A 20,734-nucleotide genomic window follows, 5' to 3' on the forward strand; every position below is an offset into this window, starting at 1 on the left:
GAGTTATAGCAACTTCCTTTTTCATGGCGAAACATCAAAGTTTGTCCGGCCGCCACGGACACGCCCTTCGACGAAAACTCTAAAGCTTCGCAATTTAACATCGCAAAGGCCTTATGATGACACTCAGCAAATTTGAAGATGATCGGATAAAAACTGCAGGAGGAGTTCGTTAAAGTATGAGGCCTGAAAATGGCAAAAACTGCACAAAAATCGTACAGGAAATTCAATATAACTGACTTCCTGTTGGGTTTCGGATGTTGCACCAGGAGACTTTTTTGTAGGTATTGGTGTGTTACATATGTGTACCGAGTTTCGTACATGTACGTAAAACGTAGCTCGAGGGGCACTCCGTTGAAATTTTATAGGTGGCGCTATCGAGCCATTTTGCCACACCCACTTTTGAAAACCATATCAGATGTAAATTTTCGCCAGGTCTGATGCGTGTGCAAAGTTTCGTGAGTTTTCGGGCATGTTTAGGCCCTCAAAAAGACTTTTCACTTTGGAGAAGAAGAAGAAGAAGAAGAATAATAATAAACGGAGCAATTCCAATAGGGTCCTCGCACTGTAGTGCTCGGGCCCTAATTAAAGCTGCAAGCAGCGATGGTAGGGCCCTCGCACTCGGGCTCACCGCCGATCGGTGGCGAATGGTGGGCACTATGCTATTAACACAGAAAATGTAGGAGGAATATGTCAAAGTCATTGATATGTGCCAATCTTCCTTCTGCCAGCTGGTGGCGCTATGCCTATAACTGAATATTGGCATGCAGATGTGTTCATGCCAGTGCTTTTATCAAACATATGAAGTTTGGTGAAGCTTGAACATGGCATGCTTGAGTGTAAGTCATGACATATCCTTCTGCCAACAGGTGGCGCTATTACAAAATATTGGCTTTTAGATGTCTTCAGGCCAGGACTATTGGCAAACATGTCAAGTTTGGTGCAAATTGTACATTGCATGCTTAAGTTAGTGTAAAACAAGTAATTTGCTGTTGCCAGCTGGTGGCGCTATGACTAAAACTGAATATTGGCATGTAAATGTATTCAGGCCAAGACTCTTATCAAACATATTAAGTTTGGGGCTGATTGGACATTGCATGCCTGAGTTTCAGTAACTTCCTGTTTCATTGCATTAAGAGTATGCTTTAGCACTTAGCTAAATGTTGCTAACATGTTTCTAGCATGTTGCTACCCTATTTAACACTTGTTGATATTTTTAAAATGTAGCTTGGCATCCACAACAGTATTAAACATGTGACTTCCTGTTGCCAGCAGGTGGCACTATCACTATAACTGAATATGGGCATGGGCTTGTGTTCAGACCAGGACTCTTATCAAACATATTAAGCTTGGGTCAGATTGGACATTGTATGCATGAGTTACACTTATTTTTCTTTGTATTAATATCATGCTTTAGCTCTCAGCTAAGTGTTGCTAGCATGTTTTAACATGATTCTAGCATGATGCTAGCCTATTTAAAACTTGCTGACGCTTTTTATTATGTTGCTAGGAGTCCGTAACACCATTAAACGTCACTTCCTGTTGTCAGCAGGTGGCGCTGTGACTATAACTGAATATGGGCATGTATATATCTTCAGGCCAGGACTGTTATCAAACATGTGAAGTTTGGGGCTGATTGGACATTGCATGTCTGAGTTACAGTAACTTCCTGTTTTATGTCTTTAACAACATGCTTTAGCACTAAGTTAGTGTTGCTAGCATGTTTGAGTACGTTTTAAACTAGTATAGCACTCAATGGCTTTTTTAGTGTGTTGCTAATAGTGTGTCACAGTGTTAAACATGTCACTTCCTGTTGACAGTAGGTGGCGCTATAACTATAACTGAATATTGGCATGTAGATATCTTCAGGCCAGGACTGTTATCAAACATGTGACGTTTGGGGCTGATTGGACATTGCATGCCTGAGTTAGAGTAACTTCCTGTTTCATTGCATTAAGAGTATGCTTTAGCACTTAGCTAAATGTTGCTAACATGTTATAGCATGTTTCTAGCATGTTGCTACCCTGTTTAACAGTTGTTGAATTTTTTTAAAATGTTGCTAGGCATCCACAACAGTATTAAACATGTGGCTTCCTGTTACCAGCTGGTGGCGCTATGACTATAACTGAATACGGGCATTGGCGTGTTTTTAGGCCAGGATTCTTATCAAACATGTTAAGTTTGGGGCTGATTGGACATTGTATGCCTGAGTTAGAGTAACTTCCTGTTTCATTGTATTATTAGCATGCTTTAGCATATTAGCTAAGTGTTGCTAGCATGCTTTATTATTTTTGTAGCATGTTGAATATTAAGTTTGGGTCAGATTCAACATTATATACATGAGTTACAGCAATTTCTTTTTGTATTTGTATTAATAGAATGCTTTAGCTCTTAGCTAAGTGTTGCTAGCACGTCTTAGCATCTTTGTAGCATGTTGCTAGCCTATTTAAGACTTGTTAACGCTTTTCAATATGTTTCTAGGAGTCCGTAACAGTGTTAAACATGTCATTTCCTGTTGTCAGCAGGTGGCGCTATGACTATAACTGAATATGGGCACTGACGTGTGTTCAGGACCGGACTGTCATCAAACATGTGAAGTTTGAGGCAGATCGGACATCGTATGCCTGAGTTATAGCAACTTCCTTTTTCATGGCGAAACATCAAAGTTTGTCCGGCCGCCACGGACACGCCCTTCGACGAAAACTCTAAAGCTTCGCAATTTAACATCGCAAAGGCCTTATGATGACACTCAGCAAATTTGAAGATGATCGGATAAAAACTGCAGGAGGAGTTCGTTAAAGTATGAGGCCTGAAAATGGCAAAAACTGCACAAAAATCGTACAGGAAATTCAATATAACTGACTTCCTGTTGGGTTTCGGATGTTGCACCAGGAGACTTTTTTGTAGGTATTGGTGTGTTACATATGTGTACCGAGTTTCGTACATGTACGTAAAACGTAGCTCGAGGGGCACTCCGTTGAAATTTTATAGGTGGCGCTATCGAGCCATTTTGCCACACCCACTTTTGAAAACCATATCAGATGTAAATTTTCGCCAGGTCTGATGCGTGTGCAAAGTTTCGTGAGTTTTCGGGCATGTTTAGGCCCTCAAAAAGACTTTTCACTTTGGAGAAGAAGAAGAAGAAGAAGAATAATAATTAAAGCTGCGAGCAGCGATGAACGGGCCCTCGCACCCGGGCTCACCGCCGACCGGTGGCTTCAGGAAAACAGCAAACGGTGGGCAGTATGCTTTTAATACAGTAAATATAGAAAAAATGTCATAAGTCATTTAAATGTGCCAAACTTGCCGCTGCCAGCTGGTGGCGCTATGCCTATAACTGATTATTGGCATGTAGATGTGTTCAGGCCAGCACTATTATCAAATATATGAAGTTTGGTGCAGATTGACCTTGGTGTGTTTGAGTTAGTGAAATATATGAGATATCCTGCTGCCAACAGGTGGCGCTATGATAATATCTGAATATTGGTCTTTAGGTGTCTTCAGGCCAGGACTCTTACCAAACCTGTGAATTTTGTGGCAGATCAGACATTTTCAGGCTAAGTTATAACAACTTCTATGTCTATGCAGAAACATCAAACTTTGTCAGGCCATCACGGACATGCCCTTTAATGAAAACTCAAGATCTTCACAATTTAACATCTCTAAGGCCTCAAGATCAGACTGACCAAATATAATGTTGATTTAATTAAATGCAATCAATGCAAGGACTTCAAATAGATGCCAACTGTGAACCAGTATGCTACAAATAAGAACATGTATTTCATGATGATAGCAAAATGTTATTACTGCTTCCTTTATATCCACCACTTCTGCTTAAATGTCATTGTTACCTATCTGTACAATTTTTGTATAATATATTTTTGTATAAAATCAATTTTTGTCATAACTAAGAATCAATAAGGAAGACGGTGCCCAGTTGGCACATGCATTCACAGTAACCATCTGCTAGTTTGGATTTTAAGTTTACAGAATTGAAAGGGTTACACTTTAAAATCAACACACAGACACATACACACAAAATATAAAATGTTGCCATTCAGTTTCATTTGTTAAAATTAACTATATCAGTTAACATGACCAATAAATAAATAGCATTTATTAATGTTAATTAATATTAAGCTAAAAAAAAAGTATTCATATAAAGTTTATGTACAGTGAATTAACATGAACATGAACACAGTTCATGTGGGTGTACAGCAATACACAATAAAGTGCTCTATAAACGCTTCATTCTTTCAAAATATCTTTAAAAATCAAGTTGAGTATTTTAACGGGGTGATATATATATTTATAACTGTTCTTAAAATTATGGTTTTCAGATGTTTTGAAGAGATAACAGTAACGTTTGTTTTGTTGTCAAAGTTTGTCTTAATTTTTTATTATTATTATTTTATATTCAATAAATAACACTATGTAAATATTGTCTATCAATGAAGATAAATTGATCATGCTAAAAAGTTGTATTTTTTTTAATATTTTGCTATGTGACTGAATAGGACAAGTTCATGGTACAGTTAAGTAAAAAATAAATAAAAAACAACAACTGCAAAATACGAACAATGAAAGACTTAGTGACCCTTTATATTTTCTCAAAATATCAGACTCTCAAAGATCAGACATATTTATGTAATTACACTACATACAGTATGTGCATTTTGTTCAAAGGTGGTCTGTAGAATGGCTCTCTACTCTGTCACCCTCTCTGCCTCTCACCCCTCCCCCCTGCAATAATGAGCTTCTCTGTGCCTGACTGAACGCACACACATACTGTAGAGACATTCACCCAGAGTGACAGCAGGTTTCTGAGTTCTTTTTTTAATTTTCTTTAATTCATTGAAGCTTGTATAAAATTAATATTTCCAGCACTTGCTCAGAATGATTAGATCTATGTGTGAAAAAAGTTTTAAAGAGTTTGGATGCTGCACTTTAAAGATATAAAAAATTAGGGTTATGTTTTTTACTACATCTTTAAAAAATCACCACGTCAACACCGTTCGAGATATCCCAAATCCGCTCGCAATTTAACATCTTCAGAATCTTCTCTTCATGTTAAAAAAGTTTGGTGTGAAAAGCTGGTTGTTCTTAGGAGTAGTGTGAATTTGTTTACTACCTGATTTTTCAAAAAATCCACATTCAAATCAAAATAGCCGGCTTTCTGTTGGTCTTAGCTAATGAGTTTGATTTAGAAAGTTGTCCAGATTGATGAGAACAATATAAGTACAGAGTTTGGTGACTGTAGGAAAAACTAACCCCCCAACTTTTGTCAAAAGATGGCGCTATAGAGTGCCTGCTCCACGCCCATTTATGACCTTTTGCCAGTGTCTAACTATCATTAATATTGATGTGTGTGTTGAGTTTCATGAAATTCTAAGCATGTTATCTGCCTCGAAAAGACAGGAATGTAATTTTAAAGTTTGACACGTTGCCATGGCAACAGCATTTGATTTATCATCGACCCCTTTACATATTCTTATCGGCCGTGTTTTGACATGATTTTGATGAAGTTTAAAGAAAATCGAGTAAAATTAAGAGGCTGATTTCAAAGCATTTTGAAAATGACACGTTTCCTGCTGCCAGTTGGTGGCGCTATAACTTTGACTCATAATAGTCACATTTATGGAATCGGCATCATACAAGGAACAAACTGGTGAAGTTTCATCAGAATCAGGCAATGTGTGCAACAGTTATTAGACACTTCCTGTTTCTCATTTCTCGCCATAACTTTGTCGCCTTGCCACGGCCAAACCGTTCGAGATATCAAAAATCTCCTCGCAATTTAGCGTCCCCAATGTCTTGAGATCATGCTGACCGAGTTTGGTGACAATCCTATGGAAACCCTGGGAGGAGTACGTTAAATTCCAGAGCATGCGCTTTTTAAACAGCCCTAAATATCCCACTTCCTGTTGCGTGGAGCCCATGACATAGAGTACAAAAGTTGTTCAGCTCGATGAGTTCTATATGTGTACCGAGTTTCATATGAGTACGTGCAAGTATGTGTGCGCAGTACATCAAGTTTTCAAACTGTGTTCCAGGGGGCGCTGTAGAGGCCCTGAACCACGCCCGGGTCCCAGCCTCTGTGGCGTCCGGACGACGGCAGATTCCGACGTGTGTGCAAATTTTCAAGAGTTTTTGAGTATGTTAAGGCCCCCAAAAGTGCCCCAACGGTTGAAAAAAAAAAAAAAAAAAAAAAAAAAAAAAAAACAAATAAGAATCCTTAGAAGAACAATAGGGCCTTCGCCCTTTTGGGCTCGGGCCCTAATAAACGGAGCAATTCCAATAGGGTCCTCGCACTGTAGTGCTCGGGCCCTAATTAAAGCTGCAAGCAGCGATGACCGGGCCCTCGCCGTCTGTGCAGTCGCCATCCCGATAGCATCAGGAAAACGTTGCCCAGTTGGCACATGCATTCACAGTAACCCTTTGGACTAACCCTAACTGTCTCTCCTCCTGTCTGACTCTTTCTCTTACCACCCATCCCCCCTCCTTACACTCAGCCACTTACCACACAAACACACATATAGAGTGCAGAGCAGAGTGAGATCAGATATGTTTTTTAATTTTCTTTCATTCGTGGAGTTTTGTAAAATTATGAAATGAACTGTGTTTGATCAGAATTAATAGTTATTTGTATGAAAAAAGATTCAAAGAGTTAGGATGCTGCACTTTAAATATATAATAAATCATTGAAAATTGAAAATGGAAAATGAAATTCTAAGCACACTATCTGCCTTAAAAACACAGGAAACAAATATTTGAAGGTTTTTTTTATTTTTATTGATTTGCCATGGCAACAGCATTTGATGCATCAGGGACGCCTTTACAGACTCTCGTCGGCCGTGTTTTTACATTATTCTGATGAAGTTTGAAGAAAATCTAGTACAAATATATTGTTCGTTGTTCGTTCGTGTTTGTTAGTTCATTAACCATTGTTAACAAAAGAGACCCTATTTTAAATAGTTACCATGTTTTATGATCTACAACCATTTTTAAATATTATTTTAATGATCTATAAGCATCTGTGAAATAATTATAAACAAATATATTAAAAATAAATACATATTAACTTAGTTGATGTATTTGTTTCTCATTCTAATTAAGTGAACTGAGCAGTATAGTGTCATACCTATAAGATTTTTTATTCTATCAGTGAGAGTGTATATATGTATATAAATCATATAATTTTTCCTTAAAAGATTAAAAAAAGATTTTAATGCTCTTTAAGCACCTATAAAAAATAATTATGTAAAAGTACATTGACAGTACAGTATATATCAACTGATTCTATGGATTATTTTCATTCTTATACACTGAGAATGAGCTAAATAGCATTAGAGGTCAAACGATTCCTTATCTTATGAGGACCTCTAGTGTTCATCCCTGGTATTGGAGCTTTAATCTGACAAATTTATGTGACACTTTTAATGTTTTTGGGGCCTCTGAGCATGATAACATTTTGAAACTACACGTATTTCCTAAGAATTTCTTGTTCTTTATATGTAAAAAGTTTTGATGAGTTAGAATAATGCAATTTAAAGATATATGAAAATAACTCTTCATCTTTTTTATTGTTACTTTCATAAATCACCACATCAACACCATTCAAGATATCCCAAAGCCGTTCACAATTTAACATCTTCAGTATACAAAGTTTGGTGTGCACTGTCTGATTCTGCTATGAGTGATATGAATTTATTCACAGCTATATTTTTCCAAAAATCCACATTCAAATCAAAATAGCTGATTTCCTGTTGGTCGTAGCTAATGGGTGTAAATTAGAAAGTTGTCTGGCTTGATGAGACCAATATACCGACCAAGTTTGATGTCTGTAGCTACAACTAACCCTCCAACTTTTGTCAAAAGGTGGCGCTATAGAGTGTCTCCAACAAATCACCACATCAACACCGTTCAAGATATCCCAAAGCCGTTCACAATATAGGGAACATTTTCCCTATATTCTGAGGTTGATGATAACAAAATGTTATTATTGCTTGCTTTACGTCCACCACTTCTGCTTAAATGTCATCGTTACCTATCTGTACAATTTGTGTGTGGATATTGCTTTGCAGGTGACTCCTGTTATAAGACATCACTTTTAAGTGCTACATAACTAAGAAAGAATCAATTAGGAAAACGGTGCCCAGTTGGCACATGCATTCACAGTAACCCTCAGTCAGTTGGATTTAAAGTTTACTAAATTGAAAGGGTTAAACTTTTAAATCAACACACAGACACATACACACAATATATAAAATTACCAACCAGTTTCATTTGTTAACATTAACTATATTAGTTAACATGAACAATAATTAAATAGTATTTATTAATGTTAATTAATATTAAGCTAAAAAAAGTATTCATATATTGTTTAATGGTAAAAAAGTATATTTTAACATTAGTTTATGAACTGTGAATTAACATGAACATGAACACAGTTCACGTGGGTGTACAGCAATACACAAAGTGCTCTATAAACGCTTCTTTCTTTCAAAATATCTTTAAAAATCAAGTTGAGTATTGTAATGGGGCGATATATATATAACTGATCTTAAAATGGTAAAATTTTCAGATGTTTTGAACAGATAACAGCAAAGTTTGTTTTGTTGACAAAGTTTGTCTTGAAACTGTTAATTAAAATGTTATATTCAATAAATAACACTATGAAAATAAATGTCTATCAATGAAGATAAACCGCTCATGCTAAAAAGTTGTATTTTTCTTAATCTTTTGCTATGTGACTGAATAGGACATGTTCATGGTACAGTTCAGTAAAAAATAAATAAAAAAACAACAACTGCAAAATACAAACAATGAAAGACTTAGTGACCCTTTATATTTTCTCAAAATATCAGACTCTCAAAGATCAAACATATTTATGTAACATCAATGTGCTTTTTTTCCTCAAAGATGGTCTTTAGCAAGACAGCATGTTCTACTCTCTCTCCCTCTCTCCCTTTCACCCCTCCCCCTTCAGTCTCTCTTCAGTCACTCAATGGTAGTCACTCAATGGTGACTGAACACAGACACTCAAGGCAGAGTGACAGCAGGCTTCTGATTTCTTTTTTTAATTTTCTTTAATTCGTAGAAGCTTGAATTAAATTGATATTTACAGCACTTGCTCAGAATGATAAGATCTCTGTGTGAAAAAAGTTTTAAATAGTTAAGATGCTGCACTTTAAAGATATAGAAAATGACGGTTATACATCTTTAAAAAATCACCACGTCAACACCGTTCAAGATATCCCAAAACCGCTCGCAATTTAACATCTTCAGAATCTTCTCTCCATGTTAAAAAAGTTTGGTGTGAACAGCTGGTTGTTCTTAGGAGGAGTATAAATTTGTTTACAGCCTGATTTTTCCAAAAATCCACATTCAAATCAAAATAGCCGGCTTTCTGTTGGTCTTAGCTATTGAGTTTGATTTAGAAAGTTGTCCAGATTGATGAGAACAATATATGTACAGAGTTTGGTGACTGTAGGAAAAACTAACCCCCCAACTTTTGTCAAAAGATGGCGCTATAGAGTGCCTGCTCCACGCCCATTTATGACCTTTTGCCAGTGTCTAACTATCATTAATATTGACCTGTGTGTTGAGTTTCATGAAATTCTAAGCATGTTATCTGCCTCGAAAAGACAGGAATCAAATTTTAAAGTTTGACGCGTTGCCATGGCAACAGTATTTGATTTATCATCGACCCCTTTACATATTCTCATCGGCCGTGTTTTGACATTATTTTGATGAAGTTTGAAGAAAATCAAGTAAAATTAAGAGGCTGATTTCAAAGGATTTTGAAAATGACACGCTTCCTGCTGCCAGTTGGTGGCGCTATAACTTTGACTCATAATAGTCACATTTATGGAATCGGCATCATACAACAAACAAACTGGTGAAGTTTCATAAGAATCAAGCAATGTGTGCAACAGTAATTAGACACTTCCTGTTTCTCATTTCTCGCCATAACTTTGTCGCCTTGCCACGGCCAAACCGTTCGAGATATCAAAAATCCCCTCGCAATTTAGCGTCCCCAATGTCTTGAGATCATGCTGACCGAGTTTGGTGACAATCCTATGGAAACCCTGGGAGGAGTACGTTAAATTCCAGAGCATGCGCTTTTTAAACAGCCCTAAATATCTCACTTCCTGTTGCGTTCAGCCCATGACATAGAGTACAAAAGTTGTTTGGCTCAGTGAGATCTATATGTGTACCGAGTTTCATATCAATACGTGCAAGTATGTGTGTGCAGTACATCAAGTTTTCAAACTGTGTTCCAGGGGGCGCTGTAGAGGCCCTGAACCACGCCCGGGTCCCAGCCTCTGTGGCGTCCGGACGACGGCAGATTCCGACATGTGTGCAAATTTTCAAGAGTTTTTGAGTATGTTAAGGCCCCCAAAAGTGCCCCAACGGTTGAAAAAAAAAAAAAAAAAAAAAAAAAAAATAAGAACCCTTAGAAGAACAATAGGGCCTTCGCCCTTTTGGGCTCGGGCCCTAATAATAAACGGAGCAGATTCAATAGGGTCCTCACACCATCGGTGCTCGGGCCCTAATAAACGGAGCAATTCCAATAGGGTCCTCGCACTGTAGTGCTCGGGCCCTAATAATAATAATAATAATAATAATAATAAACGAAGCAGATCCAATAGGGTCCTCACACCATCGGTGCTCGGGCCCTAATAAAAGGCACAAAAGTGCAATACACTCCAAAACAATTGGGGCAGAAGAAAAATAAAAGTGAAAAGAATATAGAATAACTGTTTTGAAACAGTTGACAGGAGCCAGGTGATTGTGACGTGCGGATAAAGATGAGGAAGCAAATGCAGGATGAAGTGAATAACAGTTTATTTAGAAGATGTACAAACAGAGTGATGATGGTGCGATCTCTCAGCTGGGTGACACAGGGGTTAGATGGCTGGTGATGGTGGTGAGAGAGTCCGTTGGTGCTGTGGTGAATCCAGTGAAAACACGAAGACAGTGACAACATCCACGACGAAACAATCCAACACAAGAACCAGACAGAGCAAGACGAACCAACACAACGAGGGATCCGGGAAAACTATCAGACGAGGGAGAGAGAATGCAGTGAGTATATATAGGCAGAGGTGATGAGAGACACCTGTAGCGGACTGATTGGCAGCTCAGCTGAGCGAGCGTGACAATCACATGACAAACGAACAAATCACAAGACCTGAGAAGACCGCGGATACATGAACCGTGACAGTACCCCTTCCTCTAGGAACGTCTCCTGACGTTCCCAGATTCTGCAACCTGTCGATTGAAATCATCGATAAGAGAAGTGATCCAGGATGTCTCTGGCAGGCACCCAACTTCTCTCCTCCGGACCGTAACCTTCCCAGTCCACCAAGTACTGAAATCCTCGTCCCCTCCGCCTAGAGTCCAGAATACGATTGACCGAATAGGTTGGTTCCCCGTCTACGAGTCGCGGCGGTGGGGGAACCTGGAGCTGGCGGATTAATACGTGCAAAAAACACTGGCTTAATTTTGGAGACATGAAAGACGGGATGAATTCTCCTGTATACTGGAGGGAGTTTGAGGCGGACTGCCACCGGACTAATGACTTTGGTGACAGGAAACGGGCCAATAAATTTGGGAGCAAGCTTATTAGAAACGGAGCGGAGCGGAATGTTCTTAGTAGAAAGCCACACTTTAGAACCGACGACGTATAAGGGAGACTTTGACCGGTGGCGATCGGCCTTGGCCTTGGTGCGCGCTCCCACCCGGAGTAGAACCTCACGGGCTCTAGTCCAGGTGTGATGGCACCTCTGGACGAAGGCGTGGGCAGAGGGGACCGCGACTTCGGATTCCAGACTAGGAAAAATAGGTGGCTGGTAACCTAAGCTACACTGAAACGGAGATAGGCCCGTAGATGATACTGGTAATGAATTGTGGGCATACTCCACCATCGAGAGTTGTTGGCTCCAGGAGGAAGGATTTCTGGAGACCACGCAACGTAACGCCCTTTCCAGATCTTGGTTGGCTCTCTCGGTTTGTCCATTGGTTTGTGGATGGAACCCTGAAGATAGACTAACAGTAGCCCCCAGTAATTTACAAAATTCTTGCCAAAATTTGGACACAAACTGGGGTCCCCTGTCGGAGACCACGTCTGTCGGGAGGCCATGTAACCGAAAGACGTGATCCACCACAGTCACCGCTGTTTCCTTGGCTGAGGGTAATTTGGGCAAGGGAATAAAGTGGGCAGCCTTCGAGAACCGGTCCACCACGGTCAAAACTACCGTGTTGCCCTGGGAGGGCGGGAGGGCGGTAACAAAATCTAGCGCAATGTGGGACCAGGGTCTTGAAGGTACTGGCAGCGGTTGAAGGAGCCCATCCGGAGGTCTATTAGAAGTCTTACCAATAGCACAAACCGAGCAAGCCAAAACAAAACTGCGAACGTCACGAGCCATTAGGGGCCACCAAAATCGTTGCTTGACCAAATGTAAGGTTCGGTTGACTCCTGGATGACATGCTACATTAGAAGAATGTCCCCACTGAATAACCTCGGACCGTAATTCCTCTGGCACAAATAACCGATTCGGTGGGCAAGCGGGCGGAGGCGTTACCCCTTCTAAGGCTGTTTTTACCTTCGATTCGACCTCCCATGTGAGAGTTGAAATGATAAGCGTCTCAGGAAAAATACTCTCGGGAGTGGACGGGCGATCGGAATGGTCAAAAATACGCGACAAAGAATCGGGTTTAACATTTTTGGAACCCGGGCGGTACGAGAGAGTAAAATCAAAACGTCCGAAAAACAGAGCCCACCGAGCCTGCCTAGAGTTCAATCTTTTAGCCGTTCTAATGTATTCGAGGTTTTTGTGATCGGTCCATACAATGAAAGGTACCCCCGACCCCTCAAGCCAATGACGCCATTCTTCTAATGCCAACTTGACTGCCAACAACTCTCGATTACCAATATCATAATTCGATTCTGCAGGGGATAAACGATGAGAGTAAAACGCGCAAGGATGCATTTTGTCGTCCGTGGTTGAGCGCTGGGACAGGACCGCGCCAACCCCCACCTCTGACGCGTCAACCTCCACCACAAACTGACGTGATGGATCAGGGGTAATTAAGATGGGAGCCGAAACGAAGCGGCCTTTCAGTTTGGCAAACGCAGCATCAGCTGCGTCTGACCACCTGAACGTCGTCTTGGAAGAGGTTAAGGCAGTCAGAGGTGCGGCTAGCTGGCTGTAATTACGAACAAAGCGTCGGTAAAAATTGGCGAACCCAAGAAACCTTTGCAGGGCCTTGCGGGAATCCGGGGTTGGCCAATCTACCACAGCCTTTACCTTCTCTGGATCCACGCGAACCCCCTCAGGCGACAAGATGTACCCTAGAAAAGGAACAGACTGTGCATGAAAAACGCATTTCTCCGCCTTGACAAAAAGCCCATTCTCTAACAGCCTCTGAAGCACTCGTCGTACCTGCTGCACATGTTCCTGGAGAGACGAAGAAAAAATCAATATGTCATCCAGGTAGACATATATGAACTGATCGACCATGTCTCGCAGTACGTCATTGACGAGTGCCTGAAAGACCCCTGGGGAGTTGGACAAGCCGAAGGGCATGACCAAGTATTCAAAGTGCCCCCTGGGGGTATTAAAGGCGGTCTTCCATTCATCTCCCCTCCTGATGCAGACCAAATGATACGCGTTCCTTAAATCCAATTTAGTGAAGACCGACGCTCCCTGCAACCTCTCGAAGGCTGAAGATATCAATGGCAAAGGGTAGGTGTTCTTAACCGTGATATTATTCAGCCCTCGGTAATCAATGCAAGGTCGCAGAGATCCGTCTTTCTTCCCCACAAAAAAGAATCCCGCCCCCGCTGGTGAAGAGGAGGGTCGAATGAACCCGGCTGTTAGAGAATCAGAAATATATTTCTCCATAGCCTCCCTCTCCGGAACCGAGAGTGAATAAAGTTTGCCCTTGGGCGGAGACGTACCTGGCAGTAACTCTATAGCACAGTCATAGGGACGATGAGGAGGGAGAGAAGCAGCCCGAGACTTACTGAACACTTCCTTCAGGTCGAGATACTCAGAGGGCACGTTACACAGATCCGCCGCCTTCTCCTGAAAGGTAGAAACAGAGACAGACGGACAAGCAGAGACAAGACAAGACTCATGACATTTAACGCTCCACTCAGACACAGACTGGAGCTGCCAATCAATCCTAGGGTTATGTTTTATAAGCCACGGGTGTCCAAGAACAACGGGTGCATGAGGGGAGTCCAGGATGAAAAAAGGGATACTCTCACTGTGATTGCCAGACACAGTGAGAGTGATGGGTTCTGTAGTGAAGGTAATCCGGGGAAGGAGCTGACCGTTGAGGGCGTGGACGGCGATGCTGTTGGTGAGGGGACGGAGGGGAACATGATTAACATGAGCAAAAGAAGAGTCCATAAAATTACCTTCGGCCCCGGAGTCCAACAGTGCAGTGCAGATGTGATCCTGTGTGTGCCATCTTAACCTTACCGGAAGGAGCGTGGAGGTCGAGGTGGATGAGGTATTCTCAGCAGAGATCCCACCCGACAGTAGCCTCAGATTTACTGCCGGGCTGGGCCTTTTACCGGGCAGTTGAAAGCGAAATGTCCTGCCGTGCCACAGTACAGACAAAGGCCCTGGGACCTCCGCCTCTCCTTCTCCTCCCGGGAAAGCCGAGCTCTACCCACCTGCATGGGCTCGGGTTCGTCGGTGTGGCTGATCGGTTCTCTGCCGCTGGCTCGAGTTGACATTCCCTCCCCACGGGGGAGACGAGCGGAAAATCCCCGTCGCTCGGCTCGGGAGAGTCGAGAGTCTACCCGCAGTGCAAGATCGATAAGTCCATTAAGGTTGGCGGGTAGATCCAGGGCGTAGATCTCCTTTTGAACTCGATCAGCCAACCCATGCAGGAACATATCCCACTGCGCTTCCTCGTTCCAATTACACTCCGCCGCCAGGGTGCGAAATTGAATGGAATATTCTGAGACGGAACTCCCCCCCTGTCGGAGATCCGCCAACATCCGCGCGGCCTCCCTTCCTGAAACCGCGTGGTCAAACACCCTTCTCATTTCGGCGGCGAGTGTAGCGAACGAGGCACAACAAGGGTCTTGATTCTCCCACACCGCCGTGCCCCAAAGTGCCGCCCTCCCCGTCAATAGGGTGAGCACGAACGCCACCTTGCCCTCCTCACTACAAAATGTGCGCGGCTGCAAGGTGAAATGCATAGAGCATTTAGTGAGGAAGGCTCGGCATAGGTTCGGCTCACCACTATAGACCTCCGGCGGGGGAAGGCGGGGCTCTGGCTGAGTAGCGAGAGCAGATGTTCCGACCGCTGCGAGAGGGGCGGGCGGCGTGGGTGGTGTGGCGGGCGCAGCGGGAAGTTGCATTTGACGCATACGCTGGGTGAGCTCAGACACCTGTGTCACAAGAGCTCTGATGGCCTGACCGGAATCCTCAGAGCCCTTCTCCTGTTTCTCCAGCCAAGAGATACAGTCCCGCATGTAATCCTCCATGGTGGGCGGGGTGGTGCCTGCTGCTTCCATTAGTGGTCTGATAGTTCTGTGACGTGCGGATAAAGATGAGGAAGCAAATGCAGGATGAAGTGAATAACAGTTTTTTTAGAAGATGTACAAACAGAGTGATGATGGTGCGATCTCTCAGCTGGGTGACACAGGGGTTAGATGGCTGGTGATGGTGGTGAGAGAGTCCGTTGGTGCTGTGGTGAATCCAGTGAAAACACGAAGACAGTGACAACATCCACGACGAAACAATCCAACACACGAACCAGACAGAGCAAGACGAACCAACACAACGAGGGATCCGGGAAAACTATCAGACGAGGGAGAGAGAATGCAGTGAGTATATATAGGCAGAGGTGATGAGAGACACCTGTAGCGGACTGATTGGCAGCTCAGCTGAGCGAGCGTGACAATCACATGACAAACTAACAAATCACAAGACCTGAGAAGACCGCGGATACATGAACCGTGACAGTGATTTGGTAATAGGTGAGGGGATCATCTTTGGGTATAAAAGGAGCTTCTCAGTCTTTGCAAGCAAAGCTAGATCGTGGCTCAAAATTTATTTATACTAATAAAAATATGTTGGCCAGTGTAAACATTGGAATTTTGTTTCTTTGTAGGCTACTTCAGTCAATTAAATAAATGTTAAAGAGAATAAATTACATTTTCTTGATTCTATGGCATCAGCATGATTTCTGAAAGATCATGTGAAACTGAAAGCTAGAGTAATGAAGCTTAGCATAAGAGGAAAACACATTTAAAATATATTCAATTAAAAAAGCTTTTTTAATGGTATATTTTTTTTAAACAAACAAATGCAACCTTTCTTCATCCATTATAAAATATTATTTGCCTATTTTAATAATTATTTTAATAGTTTTAATATTTTATTTATAATATATAGGCTATTTTAAAAGCATGTAACCTATCTAAACCCAAATATAACAGCCCACATTAGCCCGTACATACTTTTATTTCAAATATATGTAATTGAATGCCACATGACATTCATGGCATATTTGATTTGACTGGGCAAGAAATATCATTATCATTAGTTTCCCAAGGAGCAAAAAAGCAATGTGCAGTAAAAAAATAGGCCGGGCTATTATTTGTGAGCTTTGAATACATTCTTTAAAAATTTGGCATTTAAATCATTTGGCAAACAAAAAGCTTTCATATTATTATTATTTTTTTTCTAAACAAGAAAAAGCATCTCATGCTTGACCGTGACTATTGTTGTAAACTAACAGCCAGCTAACACTTAAGGTCATTGCAAACACACGTTCAAAAATAAATACCTCACGTTATGTTAATCACACTTGCACACTGCCTCCAAATTTTTCGTCCGTCATAAAAAATTTTGGATCAGGTTTGATTTTTGCGTTTTTTCGCATCTGCAGCAAGCATTTTGAGAGGTGTTTTGACAGTTCAGAGCCACCGTACAAGCGAACGCCAAAATCCAGAATTGCGTCTGTCAAATTCCTTCACTTTATCCCGCAGCACAAAGCACTGTAAAGGTCCTTGTACGATGAGTTCGCAAAATTTTGTGGTCTTTTTAATATTAAGTGGCTCCAGTAATGCTAGCAAAGCATCAAAGATTACTGACATCCTGAAATAAACTCTGAATCACCCGGGATAATCCCGCAGTTTATTAATAAGGTGGTGCGCCTTAAAAGTATTCCCTCACTCCTCTTTATCAGTTTTTTCTTTTTTTTTTTTTTAAGAAGAGAGTGGACAACATCGTTCTATTTCGTCGGACTCAGTATGCAAGGTTTCTGTGCGTGACGAATTTTTAGGATTACGAATATGAACGGACACAGTGTGCAATGACCGGCTTAACACTGCTACACTGGCCGTGAATGGCACAACAAGTTGCGTTAAAGCACGTAGATCCCGTTACAGTAAACGCATTCCGCGCGCTTATGCTGCAGACAAGTCGACAAATAGATACAGAAAGTGCGCTTTGATGCATCCAGTGTAGAAATGGCATTAGGATGTGGCAGACCATTTTCTTCTGCAAGTTTTAGGTCAAACATATTCGATTTAAATTCGTCTTAACCAAACGCCCCCCAAAACCACCTCAGCGCCCCCCTTTCAAAATTATTGCTTTCAGCGCCCCCCGATGCTCTCCCAACGTCCCCTGGGGGGCGGTACCGCCCCCGTTGAGAAACACTGTGCTACACTCACCTGGAGGAGGCCGGCTGTTATAATCGTGTTCCTGCACCGGCAGCGCCGTATCAACGCTCTCCATTTCAACATTTGCTTCCTCCTGCTCACCACAGATACCTCGTTTTGCCGTCCGTGTCTGGCGTGATTTAACGTCTCCCCAGTTGTTCCACGAAAACCTGGAAGGCACAGCCTGCAGTGTAAGATATTTTCGACAGGACTGTGTATGCACGTGGACTTAATCCTCTGTAAAGTGCATAGCACACACAAAAGGGGCAGCTGTGGCCTAATGGTTAGAGAGTCGGACTTGTAACCCAAAGGTTGCAGGTTCGAGTCTCAGGTCCGGCAGGGATTGTAGGTGGGGGGAGTGAATGTACAGCACTCTCTCCACCCTCAATACCATGACTGAGGTGAGTCCCTTGAGCAAGGCACCGATCCCCAACTGCTCCCCGGGCGCCGCAGCAATGGCTGCCCACTGCTCCGGGTGTGTGTTCACGGGGTGTGTGTGTGTGTGTGTTCACTACTGTGTGTGTGCACTTGGATGGGTTAAATGCAGAGCACATAAATTCCTAGTATGGGTCACCATACTTGGCCTCATGTCACTTCCTTTTCTTTCCTTCCTTTCAAAAGTGCTGCCCTTCTTCACTGTAAATGCCACCCCTTCGTATGGCCCAGATCCAACGTTTTTTCATAATTTCATCAGTTGGAAAGCTATGAAACGATAAGTACGGTTGTTTCTTTTTCGAATTGAAACACAACGGTACGCAACAAGATTGACTACTTTTAGTCTCCGCCATTGTTCTTGACGCGCTTTTACCGGAAAAGAGTTTCCCCTACTTCCGGCTTGTTGACGTCACGGTGTGAAATAGGCCTATTTGCATAGCAAAAGAGATTTCGCTAGTGGGCGCGGTCACATTAGAGATAATTAGTTGGAACTGGATAGACTACACACATTATGTATGAATATGCTACTCATTGCTTTGAAAGTTTCATGTTTACAAGTTGATACATGTCATGTTTAACTTTAACATGTATATATTTTTTGTTATTCAGGAATTGTGTTTAGTGTCACGTATCTGGTCTATCCTGTCATCATGAACTCTTGCACCACACATCATGGACTTCATTCCCCACAAGCCACTGCACTAATCACTGCATTCACCTGCTCTCACTTTACTGATTACCTCTCACAGCTGCACCTCATCACACTGACTGCATTTAAGCTTCACACACACACAGCCACTCTGCGAAGTCTTATTGTTCCGTATGGTCTTTATTTCCGAGCGTTTCTTCCCGAGTTTGTTTTCCCTGTGTTTTGATTCCTGGACTCCTTCCCGTGTATGATTCTCGCTGCCAGCCCCGACCTTCTGCCTGTGTTTGACTACTCTCTGGATTATCCTCGTTGTTATTGTTTGCTGGTGTTTGACCCTGTCTGCTTGACCCTTTGTGTTTGTTTGTTTGAATAAATGCTGCAAATGGATCCGAACGTCTCTGACCCTCACTGTGACACTTAGCTAAAGAAGGTTACATTTCTTACAAAAAAGTTTATTATTATAGAATGTTTTTATAGAACGTAATAAAGATTATTCAAAAAGTTAAAACTATTTTAAAACTATTAAAAAGCTTAACTATTTCATGTTTGTGTCATATGTAGCCTTGTTTGTATTCTCCTGCTTCTTGTCTTTTGTCTTTGTGTTTTCACTGTTCTGATTTGGTTTCTCCCTTTGTCTTCCCCCGTCTGTTTGTAACCATTTGGTTTAGTCCTTAGTTAATGCATTACCGTTTTCACCTGTGTGTAATCATTAGTTTGCTTTATAAGTCTGTCTTTGAGTTGAGTTATTTGTCGGTCATTGATTCCCGTTACAACGTGTGTGGATATGCTCTGTGTTTGTCAAGTTCACGATTAAAAGGATATTTTGTTTATGTTGGTCGAGTTGGTTAACCTTATTCCTCGTTGAGCCTCTGGAACTGCTGGTTATGGACCTATTGGGTAAAGTCACCAGGACCGACAAAGGCAACGAATACATTTCTGTCCTGGTTGACTATTCCACAAAATGGGCCGAGGCCTATGCAATATCAAATAAATCTGCTCCAGTTGTCTCTCGCTGCATCATCAACTTCTTTTACAGGTTTGGGGCACCAAAGAGGATACTCATTGACCAAGGCACTGACATTGTCAACCAGGTTTGTAGCGTGCTAAATTAACCAAATTTTGTATGCATGAAAAAGTTGTGCATATTAAGCAGTGAACCATAATTGCTTTGTGCAAATCACAAACCTTATGCCATTTCTCTTAAGGAAAAAAATTACCACATAGTAAAGGACAATGTCAAAAGAAAACAGGAGCGGAGACAGAAAGTGGCAAATTGGGCACCATTCTGTGTAGGCCAAAAGGTCCTAAAGAAAAATATAAGGACCCAGCCGAGGAAGGGGGCAAGCTCGAGCGCATCTGGCTGGGACCATATGAAATCATAGGTCTGAAAGAGTGCAGATCTGAGGGATAAGAAGGGTTCCATATCCCCCAAAATTAGTACAGCACAACTTAAATCCTTTAAGGAAGACACACCCCAGTTACCCCACAGACTTACTCTACATGAACCCCAACTTAAAAGACAAAAAGAAACTGGACAACACCCTTGACCTACACCATCACTTCCATCCTCACCAACAGCACCAATGCTTTCTCCCTGCATCTCCCCCAAATCATCCTCTTCTCTTTCTCCATTGGACTTATCAATGCAACTTAACTCTCCTGTGTCCCACACTACTGTAGCAATTGTTATACCAGCAGTCGCCAAAGGATGCAGTACATCGCCATGACGATTGGCTTCCCGCTACTTGGATCCTTTTCACTGGGACGACCGCACTTCCTGCACTCATCCCTCACCGGCCACAATCACAAGAAGCACCCCTGGAAGAGAAGAGCACCTGCACCGAGCACCCACGAGGCCGACTGCCTACTCACCCGTTTTATTTCCACATTTTTATTTAATAAACTCCATCTCAGGGGCTCACTAAAGTCTTTGTCCTGTCGTGCTGTTCTCC

At 42.0% G+C, this 20,734-nt stretch overlaps 1 protein-coding gene across 1 annotated transcript in view; it reads left to right on the forward strand.

Moving 5' to 3' along the window:
* The window catches only part of LOC141326033 (uncharacterized), a 321,966-nt gene that overhangs the window by 97,249 nt on the left and 203,983 nt on the right, over positions 1-20,734 (forward strand). The window lies entirely within an intron of this gene.

This window comes from Garra rufa, chromosome 2, assembly GCF_049309525.1.
Source record: "Garra rufa chromosome 2, GarRuf1.0, whole genome shotgun sequence".
NCBI classification, from domain to species: Eukaryota; Metazoa; Chordata; class Actinopteri; order Cypriniformes; family Cyprinidae; genus Garra; species Garra rufa.